The 20,739-nt window shown below is 45.4% G+C and overlaps 1 protein-coding gene across 5 annotated transcripts in view; it reads right to left on the reverse strand.

Moving 5' to 3' along the window:
• Nucleotides 1-18,423, reverse strand: part of LPP (LIM domain containing preferred translocation partner in lipoma) — a 665,849-nt gene extending 647,426 nt beyond the window's left edge. For 2 of the 5 annotated variants that reach the window (XM_087439870.1, XM_087439863.1), the window contains exon 1: nucleotides 18,281-18,423. The gene's annotated coding sequence lies outside the window, so the exon portion shown is untranslated. Of the gene's footprint in view, nucleotides 1-18,099; nucleotides 18,125-18,280 lie in introns of those variants that run through there. The other 3 variants (XM_087439871.1, XM_087439868.1, XM_087439869.1) reach the window with 2 other exon arrangements.
• Nucleotides 18,424-20,739: the final 2,316 nt, after the last annotated feature.

A 20,739-nucleotide genomic window follows, 5' to 3' on the forward strand; every position in this document is an offset into this window, starting at 1 on the left:
CGTGCCTACCACAGGCTTCACTGTACTCACTACGCCATGTCTTCACACTACTGTTTTCTATAATTTATAAAACACATACTGCCCACGAGTTTGTATTTTTAATTCCTGTAAGAAGTTTTGGGATTCAATTTGTGTGAAATTCGACTGCAACATAATGTAGTATTGTATGATAAAGCCTCCAAGAATAAAAACAGACAGTACAGCCTGCTTATCACAAACTCAAACACTGGTTCCATTCCTGAGTGTCACAGATTTCCTGACAAACGACTGTTCTTTGTTTTGCGTGGATTTGTCTCAGTCTTCTTGAAATAAGTTCTAAAGTTTCCTAATTTTCAAGCCTTCTTTTTTCAAGCATTTGTTAAGAACCAAGTATGTTTCAGGTGATGCTAAAAGTAAGCAGCCTGGCTCACTTAACTTTCACGAGGTAAGACGGTGGTACTTTGTGAGCGTTAAGTACTGTGAGGTATCACTGACCGCCGAACCCACTTTACAGAAATGGAAAATTGAGGAGTAGAGTGGAAGAGCCTGGATCCAAACCCAGCTCTTCCAGAGTCCCTAACTGTTGCCCACTCATCCATTCAACAACATGGACAGGATCAGGGCATTTCTACGATCCTTTTTTGACCTTCTCTGGACTTTCAGCTTCACCTAGCCTTGTCGCTCCATTTTGGTGTGTCAGTCTCCTCCCCGGAAAACAAGGAGGCTGGATTGTGGCGATATTCATGCCCTGCTTTGCCAGAGCCCCTTCAAATAGAAACAAAAGAGCAGGGCAAAAAAGGTGGGTCCCACCCCGCCCCACTCCATCCATAGCTATTCCAGTTTATTCGTTCAATGTTAAGGTTGTAACATCCTTCCCTAGCTATTAAAAAAAATGAAAGTTGTAAAGCCACTCTAGGCTAGGGAGATATGACAACTAAATGCAGTGGGTACCCTGGACTGCATCCTGGAAAAGAAAGAAGACAGTAATGGAAAAATGGGTGAAATCCGCATAGAATCTGGAGTATAGTCAATAGCAATGTACCAAGGTCCATTTCTTACCAGTACCATGGTAATGAAAGACGTCAAAAATGAGAGAAATTGAGTGAGGGATGTATGGAAATTCTCTGTACAATCTTTATAACTTTTCTATAAACTTAAAACAATTCCAAAATTAAAAGTTTATTTAAAAAGACAACAATAAGAGGGCCAGCCCGGTGGCGTAATAGTTAAGTTCACACGCTTTGCTTCAGCAGCTAGGGGTTCACAGGTTTCGATCCCCAGCGCAGACCTACGCACCGCTTATCAAGCTATGCTGTGGCAGTGTCCCACATATAAAGTAGAGGAAGATGGGCACAGATGTTAGCCCAGGGCCAATCTTCCTCAGCAAAAAGAGGAGGATTGGCAATAGATGTTAGCTCAGGGCTAATCTTCCTCACCAAAAAAAAGAAAAAAAGACAACAACAACAAAAAAAACCCCACTCATCTAATATCTTTCCCAAATCACAAATTTCTGACTCTATAAGGATAACACATAATAACAGTAACTAATATTTAATGGGTGCTTAGCATGTGTCAGGCTCTGTTTTAAGGGCTTGATATGTATTAACTCATTTAATCCTCACAACAAGGAGAGAGGTAATTTTCTTATTCCCATTTTACGGATAAGGTTAACAGAGGCCTAAAGAGATTAAGCAACAAGTCAAGATATTAATGGTTGATCCAGGACGCAGTCCAGGTCCAGAGCCCATGCTCTTAAGTGTGACACAGATGAAAACTTTCAAAATGTTTCTGCATTTTTCAAGTGGGCATATATAACTGGGAAAATCCAAAGGATTAATCCCAAAGACTGAAAGGTGAGTATTATGTTTAATACAAAGAAGAGGAAGCAAAAGGACTCTCGAGGTACATTCCTAGCTTTTGTAAATCTTTTCTGGAGCAGAACCAAACCTCACTGCCACGACCAACGGCCTCTCCACATGTGAACGACATCTCTGGGCTTGTGCTGTGTCTCGTGTTCTCTGCCACATCATTCTTGATGATTTGCACCACCAGCTCATGTTATGCCTTCTGGTCTGCCACTTGCCAGGCTGCCTGCTGACATTTTCATCCCTAAAGCATTGTCCACGTCGATGGTGAAATGAAACACGCAGGCTGCCTTTTCAAGGTCTGCGAAACAAGCTTAAGCTTTCCAGATGACTAGTTTTCCTAGATGCTTAAGAATCCATGCCGAGAACCTAATGCATTGCCCAACTCTAGAAAGCAAAAACCCCTCCTCTCCAATTTATAATGTTCCTCATGAGCTGTGGTTTCCACCAACTGTCAAAGAGAAGTCAGAAAGCTTCTTACCTCCACTGTGGGCTCCCTAAGGGCAAGACTTCATCTCATTCATTGAACAATATTTGTTCAATGAAGAAATGGTTCTGAAGAACAGACAGTCTCCTGGAAAGATCTGCAGCTGGCCAGGATGGCCACTCACCAATCTGCCCCGCCACTCTAGCCATATGTCTTTAGAAGGTTCCACAGTGGACACTCTCCATGGGCAGAGCCAGAAGGGAAAAAGGAATCCTCAAGAGATAAGGGGAGAGGGAGCTATCCAGCTGGGGAATGGAGAGGAAAATTTACAGCAGGGAGAGTGTAGGCAAAGAAGAGAGAAGCTTGAGTGGCAGAGAAGAAGGAGATATGACTAAAAAGAAAGTGGCAATATAAAGAAAATGAGTTCTGAAGGAGGCTGGGTGTAGAAGAACCAGTTTCCACTGAATGCCTGCTATGTATGGGCATGGAGCTTTGCTCACTGCACATTTCATCATATTGCCAGACTCAATAATGTATGTCTGATCAAACAATCCAGATTGACTTCAGCTTATGTTAACTCAGCAAACGTTAACACTCAACATTTTTAGTTGAAAGGAACCTAAGAGTGCACCTAGTCTACACCTAACATTTTATAGATGGTTAAACTGAGGCTCAGAGAGGGGAAAACTCATGCCCAGAAATAGAACCCAGATCTCCCCATCCTTGCCTGTACTCCTTTCCAAACAGATGTGGATAACAAGGTAGGTATTGAAAGAACACAGCCTGAGGTCAAATCTCTCATGGTATGGTGGACCAGATTTGTAGATCATCCTCTATTTCATCTAGCATATTCCATCTGCTGGTTGCTACTAGAGAGAAGAAAATCGGTAGCATCATTTTAAATGACGTAGATGACTGACTCTTCAGGAAGAAGATAAAAGGGTAGCTTGCCTTAGATGAAAAGGATGATACAGATAGATAAGAATGAAAAATGAAGACAAAGGGGATTCATCAGAATAAGGGAAGGTAGAGAGGAAGGAAAGGTGGAGAAAGTGGTATGTGGTGGGGCAAATGGAAACTAGACTTGCTAAAATGAAGCTATCCACGAGAGAGCCAAGACTCACTCTTAAAAGAGATTGTGATTCACAAGACAGAGGCTCTGCCCCAGAGAGAGTGTCAGAATGCCTTACAGAAATGATCACTTCCACAGATGGGCAGTCACTCAGTTGGAACAAGGCCTAAAGCAGAGAGTTCTGCACCAAAAAGTCTGCTGCCTCTTACCTCTCCAGATTTAGGCTATCACAAAAACTGGTCTAAGTTGTATCCATGTGTTGGGGTGTCTCAACCAAATCAGTCATGTCAGAATTTCACAGTTGTTCTGTTCCCAAGGACTCTTTGGCAATCTTCCAGGCCTCTCCACTTATATAAAATTGTCTCTCTCTCACAAGCCCAGCTCTCCTCCATGAGGAAAGCCTGTTCTGATTTCACACCCTCAACCCCAGCCAGAAGTCCCTATGTCTGAAATCACCCACTTTATCCGCACACCTTTCATAAAAACTAGAACCTCCAACCCTGTATCAGTTACTAGGGTGCATGCCTGAGCACCCCTCCTAGGCTGAGATGCTGGTAGACAGAACCCGTGGCTCACAGCAGCTTTTCCCAAAGCACATTGGAACCCTAAGCCCCAGAAATGTCTTAGGGGATAAAAAGGAAGGTGGTGATGCAGGGATTCTAGGATCAAATAACTTTGGGAAACAAACCTCTTGGGAGGTCACAGTGTGCATTATAAAGGCTCAGAAAAGTCCCATGGTAAGTATACCCATTTAATTTTAACTCAAAACTTTTCCAAACTTACCTAGCTTCAGGACTTTTTTCTCATAGAACATTCAACACTTTGGGAAACACTGTCTTACAGAATCACAGGATTCTAAGGGACCTCAGTGTTCCTACAGCAGCACCTTATCCAATCTTTCTACTACTGCACCTCTCATACTGGATGGTGTGCCTTCCTTAAGAGCAAGGGCCTTGTCCAAATCATCATGATATCCCTGACACACAGTGAAGAGCCTTACAAACTGCAGGCCAGTAAAGTGTGTTAAATGAGGGAACTAAACCCAATTATCTCATTTCTAAGATGAGAAAATAAAACCAAATATGTCAACATGACCTTTTCTATATTTTGCTAAGTGTTTGAAAGTATGTCTTACACAAAGAATGTGCTCAATAATTCTTGAGGAATGGAATGGAATGGAATGAAATGGAAGTTTCTCAGCTACGCCCCAAGCCAGAAGTTCCCAAAACAGGATGGACTCCTATCTCTTCTCCTCCTCCTTCACCCAAGTTGGGTGTCAACCGGAAAAAAATGAAGATGACAAATCAGAAGAGGAAAGCTACGGGAAAACCAAAGGCCCTTTGGGGTGGGAGGTGGGGAAATGGTGTTTGCAAACTGATAGGGATACACAAGACCTGTTTGTATCTAATTTAGACTTAATAAGATAGTTTGCTGAATGTTAATTAAATACTCAGTGGTTGTTACCAACTGTGGTGATTAACTTAATTTTGAATTAAATAAGCAATAAATGCTTAACTGAAGTTCTATTAAATTTTACCCAGCAAGTAAAGAATATGAGGCTCTTAATTGACTTTAAACAAGATAGTTATGGCAAGTTAGTTGAATTTTTATTACCTGAAGATAACTGCCTTATTAAATCTAAATTGACTATTTTATTTGATAGAGAAATATGTCATCTGTTCTTCTCATTTACCAAAAACATGTCCAGAAATGTTCACAGTTGGTCCAAACTGCTTGGTTGGGGGTTATTTTGTTTTCTAGTCCTGCTTTAACAATAAGTTTATTCATTTAATAATGAATGTAAATGTAAGAGGCAGAGAAGTCTAGGAAGGAGTGATATATAAGACTGAAGAACCAGGTGATGATATTTTCTAAATCAAAAATCAGGACTCTGCTTTCTCAATGTAGGTACAGTTTGGAGATGTTGTTAGGATGTCACAATTCTGAAATTTCCAGTATGTTTCCATGGTTTAAAAGGCTATTGATACAAAACATGAAATCACAGTTACTGTTCCAATAAATGGTTGGCTCTGCTACTGAACAAGCTATATGACCCTAGGTAATTAACCTCACTCTTCTAGGTCCCACCTACCACAAATGGGGAGGTTGGATTGGAGATCATTGACTTTATTCATCTATTTTTTTCTTTGTAGTATGTATAGCCTCCGGAACAGTGCCTGGCACATAGTAGGTACTCAATAAATATTGACTGAATAAATGAATGAATGAATGAATATGTAAACTAAATTTTAGACACCTCAAAAAACCATTTTTAGCCCTTTCATTCAAGCTTCTCCAGTCCCGACCATTTTTAAATATTACCACTTGACAATTCACACAAGGGAAAACACAAACTCTAAACCACTACTTGAGAAATTTGCTTAGTAATTAAAGGAATGCAAATTAAAACAATAACGAAATATCACTTCTTTTTTTTATTTTTTTTGTGAGGAAGATTAGCCCTGAGCTAACATCTGATGACAATCCTCCTTTTTTTGCTGAGGAAGATTGGCCCTGGGCTAACATCCATGCCCATCTTCCTCTACTTTACGTGGCTTGACAAGCGGTGCGTCAGTGCACGCCAGGGATCTGAACCCGCGAACCCCGGGCCACCGAAGCGGAGGTTATATGGCTAACAAATAGCAGAGCCATAATTTGAACGCAAACCAATCTGACTCTCCAACCATCCATGCATTTTCTACTACATCCCTACAGAGATAAGATACATATTCACATAACCACATAATACAAGGGCCAGAATGGCAACCACCATAAGGGAAAGTGGAAGTGCTAAAGAAATAATTGTCTTTAGGAAATAATTTAGAAGCAAGTAAAAGCTATTTGTCCACTGATGTTTACACTGCATTTTTTAACATATTGAATTGCATTTAATTTTTTAAAAAACTGAAAACTATCTTAGTGCCCACATGGGTAATGTTTAAAGCAGGATTTATTGATTTCAACAAATCTTTAGTTATGTAAAAGATAAATATAAAGCCGAGGCAAAAAGAAGGAAATACTATGAAGTGGAAGGAAACATCGTCCATGTACAGAAAAGTGGAGATGCACTTTTGGGGGTTCGGATTAGGGTTATGGTCTCGTGAGAGATCAGAGAGAGGTATTCAGGTAAAAGAGTTTTGGTGGGGAGTTTTTGGTGTTCTTTTTAATGAAGTTGAGTAAATGTATTCTAAGCAAGTTCTTTTTCATTGTCTTTTGATAACACACTGATTAATGTTTAAAGGAGCTCAATTAGGTTTTTCTATTACTAAACATATTCTTAAAACTCAAGTTGTCATTTATAACTTCATTTATATTATTCATTCATTCATATGTTCATTCAACAAACATTTATTAAATTGTTACCACCTATCAGGATGCACAATGGATGTTAAGGATATGAATGTGAACAAAAGCTAGAGTCTGTCTCGGGGATCTGCACAGGCTGGGAGCAAGAGGAATCTGAAATTGTGCTAACAGAAAACTCAAGTTCAAGTCCTGGTTCTATGTCCAACTAGCTTGGGCCCTGGGCAAGCCATTTAATCTTTCTCAGCCTCATGTTCTTGATCAGCAAAATTTGGACAATAATAACTACTTAGAGGACTATTGTAAGGATTTACCTGTAATTTTAGGAAAACAAGATTAACTCTAAAGCACTATAAAAACGGCCACCGGTCAAAAGTGTCCTAACTATACTGATGGATTCCATGTCGATTAGGATCATGCAGGCTGGCCTAGGCTGCAAAGATCTCCCTGGTGCTGGTAAGCGTTAGCTTATTGTCACCAAAATGGTTGTTCCGTTGCTACTCTGCCCACCGTTCTTAGTGCCTAATCATCCATTTTTAACTCTCTCTGCCTTCTGTCCAATTTGACTACAATGCTCCTGAGGAGCCAAATGGATAGAAGACCCCCAAGTAAGACTGTTACAAGTATCTTTTCCCAGGAAGGAAGGAAAGAAGGAAGGGATAAACAAAAAGAGTCAGGGTTAATAGACCTCAAAGACATTCTAGATCAAGTCTTGAACCAATGCCTGAGTTTTCACCATAACATCTCAATCAGCCACTGCTTGAATATCTCCAGTGATCAGAGATTCAATAACTCTAGAAAGAGCCAATTCTACTTGGAATTAAGAGATTTCATAGAATTCTTAAAAAATAAGAAAGGACGGAGATCCTCCTCTTGACAAACAGCTATTTCAACAATCATGCACTCTGTCATTCTTCCAAAGAGACTGGGCAGAGGATGAGATGATCTTGTGGTTATGCTGGAACGAGGACTGTGGACTTGGCATGTGTCACCTGCTCCGGGTCTGGGTTTCCTCTCGTTTCAATGAGAAGACTGGATGACCTCTCTTCTACCTGTGAAGTGTTCCTCATATCCATTGCCTCAACCCTTACACAGCTTCCCTTTATCTTTTGCCTGGACTATTGCGGTACATTCACCATCTCTAGTACTGTCCCCTCCAATCCATCCAGCACACGGTAAACAATTACTTTCCAAAAGCACAGATCCAATCACTTCACTTTCTTACTTGATGCTCCTTTCAGAGTGCAGTCTCAACTCTTTAGTCAGCAATTTAAGCCCCAACCCATCTTTTCACCCTCATTTCCATGGCCTATCTACTATGTAGTCCATCCCCAATAACTCCAATTTTCCAAGGCACCATGCACTTTCTCACTTCCATATCTCTGCCCGTGTTATTTGGACACAGACATGGCTACCCTCTCCTCCTCTAGTGCACCAAACAAATTCCCACTCGTCCTTCAAAGCCCAATCAAATGACAATCTTTTCATCTGTGAAGTTTCCCCCAGGTCCCCAGAGTTAACCGTGGTCCAATCAGAGCCACCAGATATTTTTGGCATTCGTGTTTTCATCCCCAAAACCCAGACTAGAGTTTCACTCATTCATTCACAAGTACACCTGGCACATGATGTCAAATGAACAAATACACAAATGTGTCAAATCGATGGTATCTTAAGGGTCCTATCCAGTTGCCATTACTGGAACCCTAATATGTATTCTTCAAGTGAAGCTGCTAGGCTGTGCCCAACAAGAGAGATTTCAAGGTTGGAAAGGACCAGAATACTGGAAAGTTGACCTGCCTTTCACCTCATTCTAAGGAAAGGTGCCACTTACCCTCCAGGTGGCTGCAGAGTTTGCCTTTCCCATGAGTCAGGACGCACCCCACCCTCTGGGTGGCAACTCCCTACTGCAGTTCCTGAAAATGATTCCTTTTCATACCAAACAAGACAGACGCTCCAAGTGCCAACTAAGTGTTTTTCTTCCTGGGAACTAAACAAGAACCATCTTCAGTGGAAATTCATTAGGAAGAACATGTGCAGGTTACGTTAGTGACCTCTGGGCATAGAATTTAGTACCACACTGGCCTTCCACAGTTATAGTTAGAAATCATTATCAAGATGGGCCAAAGGATGGAAAGTAATAGATTCAAAAACCCAGCGAAAGTACACACACGGACAGAGAATCAATCTTATTTCTTAAGCATTGGGAGCCAGAGCAATTTTAGCTGCCCCATCACATCTTGGACTGAGCCTTCCTGTCCTTCAATGTCTAACCCATGACTCAGAACTTCCAACAAGCTTCTGCACATGCTTCAGTGGACTCACGTGTGCCATCGGTGCTCCATTTGTACCACTCTCATGGCACTTTCTTATATTCTAAATCGAATATAGGTATTTACATGTTTTTATCAACCCTAATAAACTCTGAGTGCATACAATCTTGACATCCCCTTCAAACATCCTCAAACCTTACCTTTATAAAAGTAGTTCACTGAACAAACACCTTTTGAGCACCTAACATCTCCTCTAACAAAAACAGTCGATGTTTGTTGAGTTTTTACCCTAGGCCTGGCCTTATGCACATTACCCATGCTACTTCACTCAATACTCACCAACAAGAAGAGTGACCAGACAATTTATCCTCCAAATCAGAACACCTCTGAGAGTGAAAGGGGACACTCTTAATACTATACTGGGACACAGGCATAAACCAGGGCTGTGCTGAGCAAACCAGAAAGCACAGTCCCTCTATCTGTGAAGCAAGTACTGTTGCTACAGCTGTTTTTATAGACAAGAAACTGATGCTGACATTAAGGACAGGAATCATTTAATATCCAAAAAGTGGTCTGCTAAAGACGCCAAGAAACTTGTACTACATACGTCCATGGCCATCTTCTTCTAAGGGAGATGGGACTTATACCTCCTGAAGCTGTCTCAACATGGCAGCTGATCTGCTGGTGTAATGGCCTGAGTGACTAAGGAATGCTGACAATGGTTATGGCAGGAAAAGTGCCCATATTGGGGGTGGAACAAGGCCAAAGCACACTTCTTGAAGGTCAGTGAAATAAGCCTGCCCTGTCCTGATCCTCCTGCGTACCTGCCCCGTGAAAGGTTCCCACACCAGTTTCTCAGGGAGGCCTAGCACCACCCTCAGCACCAGCTGTCCATTAGCACAGGGGGCTTTGATGTGAGGCCATGACACAAGCAATTACTGCAGCCCTGCAGGGCTGAAAAACCCAAACACAACACAAACAAAACCCAAGAGATAGTGGGATGGTCACAATGGAAGAAGGGACACTGCACAGCCATTCACTGGTGACAAACCGTCTCTCTGCACAGCCTGGAAATGTCTGTGAACGTCTGTGGCACTCATTCCACTTTGCAGAGCACGCTATTCTCTACAGCAGTGCCTAAAAATCAGAAAATCAGTAAACCAAATGGGGCCTGTGACCACCCCAGGGAGCAGCCTCCATTAAGGGGCACAGCTGGAATTTGAGGTTGGAGCTATGTGGGTCTAAATCCCATGATCTCCACCAGTAGGGTAAGGTGTCATCACTGCATGCTAGACACCATGCTGGGTACCGGGAACTGCCATATGTGCACAGCACATGGCCTCATTACACATTATATTACTCTTCATAAAGCATCAAGTCATGAAAATTTCTCTGGTTCTCACAAATGCATTGTGATATACCATATGATCTCTATTTGAAGGTAATAGAGGCTCAGGGATGTTCTGGAACTTGCTTTAGATCACAGGGCCAGTGGATGGCTCAAACACAGGTCTTTGTTTTTCCGACACCAAAAACTGGTGGTGGTGGTACTGCCGAATGATAGCACAGTGAAGCCCAGACACTCAGGGTTCCGGGGTCTCCAACCTCATCCTCAGTTGTCATCCTAAGTCACAGACAGAGGCAGCTAATACTACTAATTAGCACACAATGAAATAATACGAACAATGGTTTCTCACCTATGTATAGGGCTTACTAAGGACTTTCACATCAATTTCTCAAGCTCACCTGCGGAAGTTAGGGAGCAGGACAGGAGCTTTGAAGACGGGAGTCGGAGTCTCACGCTGCCACTTAAGGCCAAGCATCCCCATGGGAAGGTTTCCTCACCCCTGAATTCTTGCCCACACTCTGCAAGACAAGCCCAATCTTGCTGATCCATCTCTTGGATTGCAACTGGGAGCTAAGCCATAAAAACAATTGTAAAATGCACTCGCCACATCAAAAGTGCTATGAGATCTATGAAATACTATTGGGTTCTGTGAGATGGGTTGTAATGGGCAAGTTTAAGAAGGAAGGAAAAAACAGGAGGATCTACCCGGTCATGGATCTAATACTGGCAGCCTGAAAACCCTTGGGCAAGCAAAAATAAGTAAAAATAAAAGGGGATTGCTGCGGTGGGGGTGGGGCCTGTCACGGGCAAGGAACCTTGAAGTTATCTGGAGTCAGAAGCTTGGTTCTTGCAAATAAATGACAGGCATAAATGGCAGCAAAGGAAATAAATCCCCAACTGCACACACACTCAAACTGAACTGTCTTAATCACTTTGTTTTCAAAGTGCAAAGCACAAGGTTCAAGCCCAGTAATAATGATCTCCAAGTCACATCTCCTCTCAAACTCTCCAAAGCAAAGCCCCTGGGGGTGGGGGTGGGGGCGGGGTGGAGAAGGAATGTGTCTGACCAGGCTCAGCAGAGACAGAATCAAAAACACCTTGGAAAGAGGGCTGGCAGGGGAGTGAGGGCCGCGGCTCAAGTCCAGCTCAGCTGACAAGGGGGTGACTGAGCAAGTCTGTCCCTTTCCCGGGGTATCAGTTTCCTCACCTGTACAATGAGGGATGATCAGGTCACTCTCGTCACCAAAGCCCCAGCCCACACTTCCAAGGTAGGAACTGGATTGCAGTTCACTGCTTCTCCTGCTGCCTACAAGCTTTGGTGTCTATAAATTAGTTTTCTCCAGCCAAGGCTGATAAGCTGGCAAATAATTAGAAGAACAAGAGTAGGAACTAAGCTGCCTGATACAATTCTAATAGCTAACAGCTCCTGGAATCTGTTTTTCCCTCTCTGCTCTGCTGACCTGGTACAGGCCCGGGGTCTCCCACCCTGGAACATTTCAGGAGCCTCCTAAGCAGGGCCCCTGGCTCTGGTCTTGACCTGCTGTCACTCTGCCACCAGTGCTTTCTGACAAACAGATCCAACAACACCTTCCTTTGCTCAAAAAGTAACAAAAGCCCTCCTGTCCCCCGTACCCCCAACCCCACCCCCACCATCATATGTGCATGGTGAAGCCCAGACCCTCAGGGTTCCGGGGTCTCCAACCTCATTCTCAGTTGTCTTCCAAAGTCACAGACATAGACAGCTAATGCTACTAATTAGCATACAATGAAATAATAAGAACAATGGTTTCTCACCTGTATACAGGGCTTGCTAAGGACTTGCATATCAATTTCTCCTGCTCACTTGCAGAAGTTAAGGAGCAGGAAATGAGCTCTAGAGATGGGAGTTTCCACTGTACACACCACTATGCATATATATCAAGGTCTCTCTGCCTGGAAAACTCTTCCACCCCTGTACACCATATAAACTCCTACTCACTCTTCAAAACTCAACCCAAATGTCTTCTTTTCCATGAGCATTTGCCTTCCAGGGGTTGGTCACTTCTTGTTTAGTGCTCCCATGAGCCCTGCGTTCATCACTCTAGTAGGGCCTTACCATGTTCTATTTCAGTCTCTCTCCTATGCTGCAATGAAGATCCTTGAAGACAGAGCCTTAGTTGTCTTTGTAAGCCTGTCTCCAGCATTTCTGTCTGACATACGGTAATCACTCAATACACACGCGCTGAACTGAAGACAAGAGATTGAGGTGTATGTGATCACACATGTATGTGGGGTAGAAGGAATGGGTTCATGGCACAAGGTGGATTTTTGGCTTCTAACTCAAAGGATTAAAGATTCACAACAGGCAGAGATGACGGAAAGGCCCGCAACTCCAGGTAGAGAAAAGAGCAGAAGCAAAGGCACAGATAAGAAAACAGGAATGTTCAAAGACAACACAACCACCTGGTTGTGTGAGGGAAAGTGAAGGAGCAGTTTCAACCGCATTACTCTTAGGATAGCTTGTTTAGAGATTCCACTCGACATTTCCACCCCTTAACCTTGACCCCGACGGGGGACTGCCCAGCGCCACCTGTAGCAGCCACTGCATAGATGATTCTGAGTCCAGTCCTGGGACCCCACAGGCCCACGCTTCTGGGTCAGCAAAAGCAGTTCCTCTCCCCCATCATTGCTATCTTCTGGTTGCAATAACTAAGTCAATCCCTTTCTTCATGTAACAAATATTTCCGGAGCGCCTACCATGTGCCAGACACTCCTCCCGGTGCCAGAACACGGCCATTAACAAAGGAGGCATCCTTGTGATCGAGTGGAGCGAAGACAAAGACCAGCAAATACATATGGTCAAGTGGTGATTCGTGCTTACATTGTGGCAGTAAACATTGTCCATTCATTTAACAAACTGATGTTACTGAACATCTTCAGGGCACCAGAGACAGAGGGATTCAAAGATGAGAAAGCCAAGGTCTTACTTACTTTGCCCTTCCTAGGGTCTGTCTCCTTTCACCAGAAAAGGCCTTTATCTGTGAGTTATCAAAATGCAAATGACCCGCCTGATGCAAGTAGGCCACTGGAAGGACTTGAGTTGATCTTCAGAGTCCTGAGCCAGAAAGCCTTCTTAGAAGAAGGGGTCCGCATGAACCAGGGGATGGCAGGATCCAACATGAGCTATTTGGCTCAACTCCAGAGGACATCTAGCATTGTCACAAGAGCCATACATAGATCAAGGGCAATGACGAGATCAAGACCCTGCACCACCGCCCTACTTTGTTATTTTATTGCCCCAACTGCCTCTCTATGGGGATTCATCAAATCCTTATCACTACAGGGGACTGGCGAGGGATGGTATTAGGAGGGGCAGACGGTTTGCTAAAGAGGCTCCGTCCTCTCCGGTTAAATTTGGGGAGAGAAAACACTCAGAGGGCAGAGGGAATGGTAGCATCTTAAGAGAGAAGCGGCTGGGACAGCACCAGGGTAGAACTAAGAAGCCTGTTCGCCCACATAAACCCTCAACTGTGGTCCCACCGAGGCCCAATGAATGTGTACTGAATTAAATTCCAAGGAAGAACACAGAAAAACAAAGTCAATTTACACTTTTTGTTCTGTGGGCACAGAAGAGACAGGCAAAGGTTCCAAACTCGGCCGTTTAGTAGTTGTGCAACCTTATCTAACCAAACTCATTTTCTCATCTGCAAAATGAGATCGATAATCATAAAACCTATTTTAATGAATCAGTAGAAGAATTGTACAAGCACATGGTAAGCACTCCAGAAATTTTCAAAATTATATTATTTTTATTACTATTAAGAAAGAATAGGGGCCGGCCCCGTGGTGTAGCAGTTAAGCGCGCGTGCTCTGCTGCTGACGGCCCGGGTTCGGATCCGGGCGCGCACCGGCGCACCGCTTGTCAAGCCATGCTGTGGTGGCGTCCCGTATGTATAAAGTGGAGGAAGATGGGCACAGATGTTAGCCCAAGGCCAGTCTTCCTCAGCAAAAAGAGGAGGATTGGCATGGATGTTAGCTCAGGGCTAATCTTCCTCACAAAAAAAAAAAAAAAGAAAGGAAAAGAAAGAATGATAGGAAGATAAACATTTTCAAGCCTCAATTCTGTGGTTTACCTGCTTCCCAGCATAAATGCCATTAACCCTCTGGCCACCCACCCACCCCATTTGTAGAAAGTCAAAAGAGGTGCAATTCTTTCTCTTTTCTGTGACCTCCATTAGGAATGCACCCACCATTGCCTCCAGGCAAGCTAGAGCAGACTCCCACAACACACTTCCATGCCTTCCTCCCTTCCCCTCACCCCTGCCTCACACACCTCAAGCCCATGGATTTCCATCCAGTAGTTTCCAGCACGAAGCACAACTTCACCTCCCCCTTCCTCACCTGGCTTTCTTATAGCAAGAAGCAGCCTTCCAATGTCGAACTCCAGGAAAAGTCCCCACCCACCAACAGGCATACTGAGCTGGGACTCCTAATTATTGCCTAGGGTCAAAGTCTCAGGTTCACCGAACCAGTTACTAAATGTGTTACTCTTCTTCCGGCATTACCATCTCAATACCTAATCCCAGGGATGGTTCCAGAGCCCCTGTCCAGGTTTGTCCTCCTGTCAGTCTCCAGGTTTAATGGCCTCCATACATTTAATGGCCTCTATAGCCTATAAGATAATTTAAATCTACTTAAAAAATAAAAGTCCTCCCCTTTCTCCATTTTCCACAGCCCCCTTCATGCTGGCCACTCAAAATACAGCCTCAATAATAAATCTTCTTCCCTAAGTGTGCATATGGCTAACAGGTCCTTCTTCCACTTGGGCAACTCCTATGTAGCCCTCAAGATTCTCTTCAACATCACTCCCTCTGTGGTTGACTCTCCTCAGTGCAGAGCAGCCAAAACATAGCCCTAGAACAGAACTCCCTCCCCACACACACACAGGCCCATGTGCTCCTCAAAGACAGGGACCATGTCCTCTCATCTTTGTACTCCCAGGGCCAGCCTGTTCCTGGTTCACAGGAGGTAGGCTCCACACTTGTGTGCCTCATGCACTGCTCTGCTCTGCTCTTTTCTGTAGAAACAGCAGTGTGCTTCATTCTCTGGTTTTACCATCCTACCTGGCATCTTCTATCTCCCTGTCCTTTTTCTATTTAACACAGCAAGTCTCTGGGCTAAGGGGACTTCCCAGTCCTCCTGAGTTACACTCCGCCCTTGGCCAAAATCCCATCATCAATCCAGAATCTTAAACCATAGTTCTGAAATCAAATCCAATCAGACTTTTCTGTTCCCAATTAACCCATGCTAGTTCCACAGCAGGGTAAAGCATGTATTAACACCACGAGTCAAAGTTCTGGGTTGTAATTTTGAGCACATCTCTAATTAGCTGTGTAACCTTGGGCAAGAGTTAAAATGGAGATGACAGTGTCACCAGGCCCAATTCTCAGGGAATTTTTCAGATTCAAATAGAATATTTGATAGGAAAGTGTTTTATAAAGCACAAAGCACTGTACATTCATAAAGGGTATGATTTACAAATTTTATCAAAGCTCAACCATGGACTGTAAGATGTACCATTACCAACTTAGAATGAAAAACTGCTCGACTATGCCACATCTGTGATTACAAGACAACCCAATTTCAGCGATATTAAAATGTGAAAAAGTGTGTTTTAGAACTGATGAAATACAATTTATTTGTCTCAATAAAATACAGGAACCGGCTATAAAATTATCACATTTGCCAATGGCACATAATAGGTACTCAGTAATATATGTCAAGTAAATGAGCAAACACCCACAATAACATTCGTAGGCCAAATTATTGCCTCTCTCACTGGAATTGGGCAGCAGAAGGCTTCCCAATGCCAATTCCTCCCCTCCCAATCACATCTCAGCCTGCTCAAAACCCTCAAATGACGACTTTGAGTCATAGCCAAACTCCCAAGCCTAGCATTTTTAAGGCCCTTCATAATCGAGCCCTGTTTCCCACCAACCACTGCCTGAAACTGTCTACCCCCTACTCCCCCAGAACAATGACTTCTCCACCAGACTATGTCACCTCAAGAAGGGTCCTACTCAGTCCCAGCCACAGTAAGCAGCTCAGCTTCTCCTTCCTCTGCCCACCCCGAAAGCCACTTCTAGGCCCACCCAATGCTTACAGGGAGCGTGACCCTGGGCGAATGCCTGACCCAAAGGCCCCAGGCCTTCCCTCCTACCATTCAGACAGCTAATCTCAACTACTTCCTACCATTCAGACAGCTAATCTCAACTACTTATCTCCTATCCAGAGTCTACATTCTAGACTGTAAGGCCTAGTCTTGGGCTTGGGGGACTGCCTTGCAAAGATTAAATGTAAGATACACTCTTCCTTTCAGTTGCCCCCTGGTGCTGGCAGGAGCCCTGGAAGGAAGAAGGCTGGTCATGGGGTAGAGAGAACCCTATTGGGAGTTCTGGCTCCCCACCACCCACCTTTATTACTGTAGCCTTTAAGACTAGCACCCACCTTCCTGGGCCTTTATTTTTGTTTCCTTCCCCGTAGGAGTGAGGGAGGGTGAGGACTGGGGGAGGGGGAGTTAGCTGCTTTCTCTCCCTCCACTTACAGGCTTTCTTAAAACGCACATGTCTGGGAGAGGTAAGCCATGAAGTCACTAACAACTTAGTGAGAAAGAGCTTTCTTGGGAGGCAAGCAATTTAGAAAATGTGGAGATGGCGGAAAGAGAAAAAGGATTGGAAACAAAGTTAAGTGAGTATGGTACTAGGAAAAGAACCAGAGATGACCCCACATTTTTGCATTTTGTGTTGAAAGCTGGAAGGCAGTGGATCCCCGGGGAAGGGACGGGAAGCCAGAGAGATCTTTTAGTCCCCCTCGCTCCTAGAGTCCCAAAGATACTGCTCTGTCGGAGTCCTTAGGCACAATTCTACTGATTATCTCATCTAACGTACCCCACCCCCCAACACAGTAACATTTACAGTATCATCTGCACTCTCCGCATTTTATTTAGTCTTCTCTGGTCTGCAGTTCCCGCGCGCAAATGGCCTTCCTCCATGTCGTTGTCTGGCTTCAGAAAACTCCCCATCCTTCAAAAGCCCTGAAGAAGGGCGACCCCCTCCAAAGGGCCATCTCAGATCCCTCGCCAGGGACCAGGAAATCAAACACCTCTCGCTGAGCCCCTTAAAACTTTATCCACGCCTTTTCCCCAACACTTCGCACTTTCTGTCTTACATTAGGTTTGGCTCCTCCGTTGATTGAGCGCTTCCTGAGAGCAAGAACTAGGCCTCATCCTCCTGACCCAACAACCCAGCGCGGCGCCTAGCACACAGTGGGTGCTTGAAAAATGCTGGGAAAAAGGGAACCAGGAGTAGGGAGCCATATATTTTAATTATGGCTCGGCCTCCAGAGAGTGACTTTGGGGGACACCTTCCTTCTCTCTGGACCTCAGTTGCCCCAACTATAAAATGGGGGCACTTGGATGACTAGGTTCCTAGGCCCCTTCTACTGTGACAACTGTGATTCCGCGAAAGCTCTAAGCGTCGGGGTGTGGCCCCGCCCCCTGGGCGCCCAGAAAAGCCCCGGCGGGGGGCGCGCGGTGCAGGGCTGCAACCCCGCCCAGCCCACGGTCGACGCTTCCCGAAAAACTCGGGGTCCCCCTCCCCCATGGCGTGCACCCCGTGATTGCGCCGCGCCTGGCACTTCCGCACCGCGGGCCCTGCGGCCCGGGCAGGGCGCGCACTCCGCGCCCTGCGCCCGCGTTCCTGCCACCTCGGAGGCGCCCGCGCCCGGAGACGGCTGGGGGTTCCCGAGGCGCCCGCGGGCGGAGGGTGGGGGGAAGGAAGGAGGATTTGCAACAATACCTCAGGGAGGAGGCAGCCGGGGCAGCGGCGGCGGCGGCGGCGGCTGGAGGCGGAGGCAGAGGCGAAGGAGGAGGTGCCCGGGCACTCCCCCTCCCATTGTCCCCAGCCCCGGAGAGGCCCGGCCCCGCGCCCCGCACCGCGCCCCGCGCCCCGGGCCCCGGGCCGTGCAGCCAGCCCTTACCTTGCAGCGCCCGGCTCTCCCCCGCTCGCTAAAGCTACTTATCCCGGGAAAGCTCGCGCGGGGCCCGGGAGCGAACCCACAGACAAAAAGTGAAACTTCGGCAAGGCTGGAGCGGCTGCTGGTTGGTGCCTTTCCCCCTCCTTCCTCCCCACCGTCCCCACCCCCTCCCCTCGGTCTCCCGTGCGGTGCCCTGAGAGCTGGAGGCTGACGTCAGGGGCCTGAATTCCTGACTTTGCCTGCACGCATTTGTCCATGTAAGGTATGGGAAGGCGTGTGCCCGCGGGGCCGCCGCGCCACGCTCGCCTGGCGCGGGAGGGGGCGCCCGCAGCGGGCGGTGGCTTTGCCAGAAGGTGGGCGCACAGAGGGCATTTATTTCCTGGGAGGAAGAGGAGGAGACGCGGGGATGCAGGGAGCTTGGAAAGGAGGAAGGAAAAGAGGGAGGTGGGGGGGGTTCTGCCTGCACTGGAGGAAGAGGAAGGAGACGTAGAAGGAGGAAGCCGCCGAGAGGAGGGGCTGCAGGAGAGAGGGGGGAACCTGCGCCTGCTATTAAGGCGCCAAATTGGGGCGCTGAGCCAGAGCAGAAGAGATTCTGCCATGGAATCCCCTTCCAAGATCTTACTCGTGAGCCCCGCCCTAGATTCCCAGCAAGACTCAAGACATACTGGATGTCAGAGCTGGCAAAGACCAGCTTCCAACCCGTCCACACGCACAGGAGAAAACTGAAGCTCCCGGAAGAGAAATGACTTGTCCAGGGTCATACATGCCACAGATCCAGGCGCGGGACCCAGTTGCTCAGCCCCCCTACCATGTCCCCCCCCCCCCCCCGCTCCCAGGCAGGGCCCTGAGTCCCTCCTTCCCACTCAGCAGTGAACAGGTTAGATGTCAGCGGACAAGGCGGACCACTCTGTGAAGAGATTTCGAACTTCCCTTGTCCCGGATATCAGTTCCTGAAAGGTTCTGATAGATAGTGAGCCCTGAATAGCAATGACAATCAGTTCCTGAGGGCAACTTCCTCTGTCCGGTGCTCAAAGAAAAGAACCCCTGGAGTTGAACGTTTACTTCACAGCCCTGTCCGGAAGCCCGGAAAGTGTACTTTGTGCTTATAGTTTCAAAAAACGTCTGCGAACTGGGTGAACTGGTTTCAATAAAGGCAAGCGTGTTCTTGGAAAGTTTTAGTCGAATTTTTTTCCTCTGACGTTTGTAAATATGAGCAACCATGAGAATCACCCTTTACTCTATCAAGGGGTCACCATAATGTGTATAATGCGCGGCTGCCATTGCCTGGAAGGCGTTCCAGCCTGGAGACTTTGTTTCCTTGTATTGCTGTCCTATTGTTATCTAAAATAATCCCTGACTCAGCACATCATAAAAGCACTTTCTCACCGGCTTCTTAGATCTTCGTGTTAGATAGGACAAATTGTAGTCCCTCTTTTACATTTGGGGAAAAAACTCGGGAATGTGACTTGCCCAACACAAAAGTACCTGAACTCACCTCCCCCGGTCCAGGTCACCTGACTAATTCCGTGATATTTCCACCCAACAAGGACACCCAGACCTCCAGCAGGCCGTAATTCCCATTCATGAATGTTGAGGGTACACTGAGTTACCTACTCATGACACTTCCAAAACTTGGTTCTTCTGGGATTTCTTTGACCAAGAATTAAAGAAATAAATGTAGTAAGAGATATTATTGAACTTGCCATATATTGCACACTTTCTTTGTTCAAGGTCTTTGAATTCAGACATTCCTGGGTTCAAATTTCTTAATCTGTCTTACTCTCAATTTCTCATCTACACAGACAAAAATATGAAAATAGGGGCAGAGATAAGGTCACGAGTACCTATTCCACGCAATAATGAAATATTTTTCTCTTTGCAACTAATATAGTTTGAAATAGGACATATCAGCTTTTAAAGAGATTTTGATCTGGGGCTTTAAAAACATCAGACAACACAATTCACTTACTCTGTCTTCAGCATTCCAACAAACCAACATTCTGAGTGCTCTTGTTTAATATGAAAAAATTCTGATATCACTCAAAGTAATGATGGATTCACCCCATCCCCATCAGATATAACGGGACTGGACCAGCATTTCTCTTTTCTTTTCCCCAGTAACCTACTTATAAAGAATAATAGAGTTCTAATGAGGATTAATAAGATTTAATAAGGTATAATTAGAGTCATTCATTTCCTCCATCACACACATTATAAGAGTGCTGTATTGGATCCAGAAATGCTACTAATTATGTTGAAACTGTTGTATGGGTGTGTTGGGGAAGATCACTGTGTTTCTCCTCCTGAAATATTTATGAATTGCTCAGGTGAGCACAGGGTTAGCACAAGCATTCTATAAAGTTAATCACAAAAGATAATTTCGACTCACGAGGCACTCACCGGGACTATCAGAGGCAAAGTCATAAATTGGATGCTTGACCAACCACATGCTGTGTTGTCAT

Source organism: Ceratotherium simum, chromosome 15 (genome assembly GCF_057802395.1).
Source record: "Ceratotherium simum simum isolate JZ-2026a chromosome 15, ASM5780239v1, whole genome shotgun sequence".
NCBI lineage: Eukaryota > Metazoa > Chordata > Mammalia > Perissodactyla > Rhinocerotidae > Ceratotherium > Ceratotherium simum.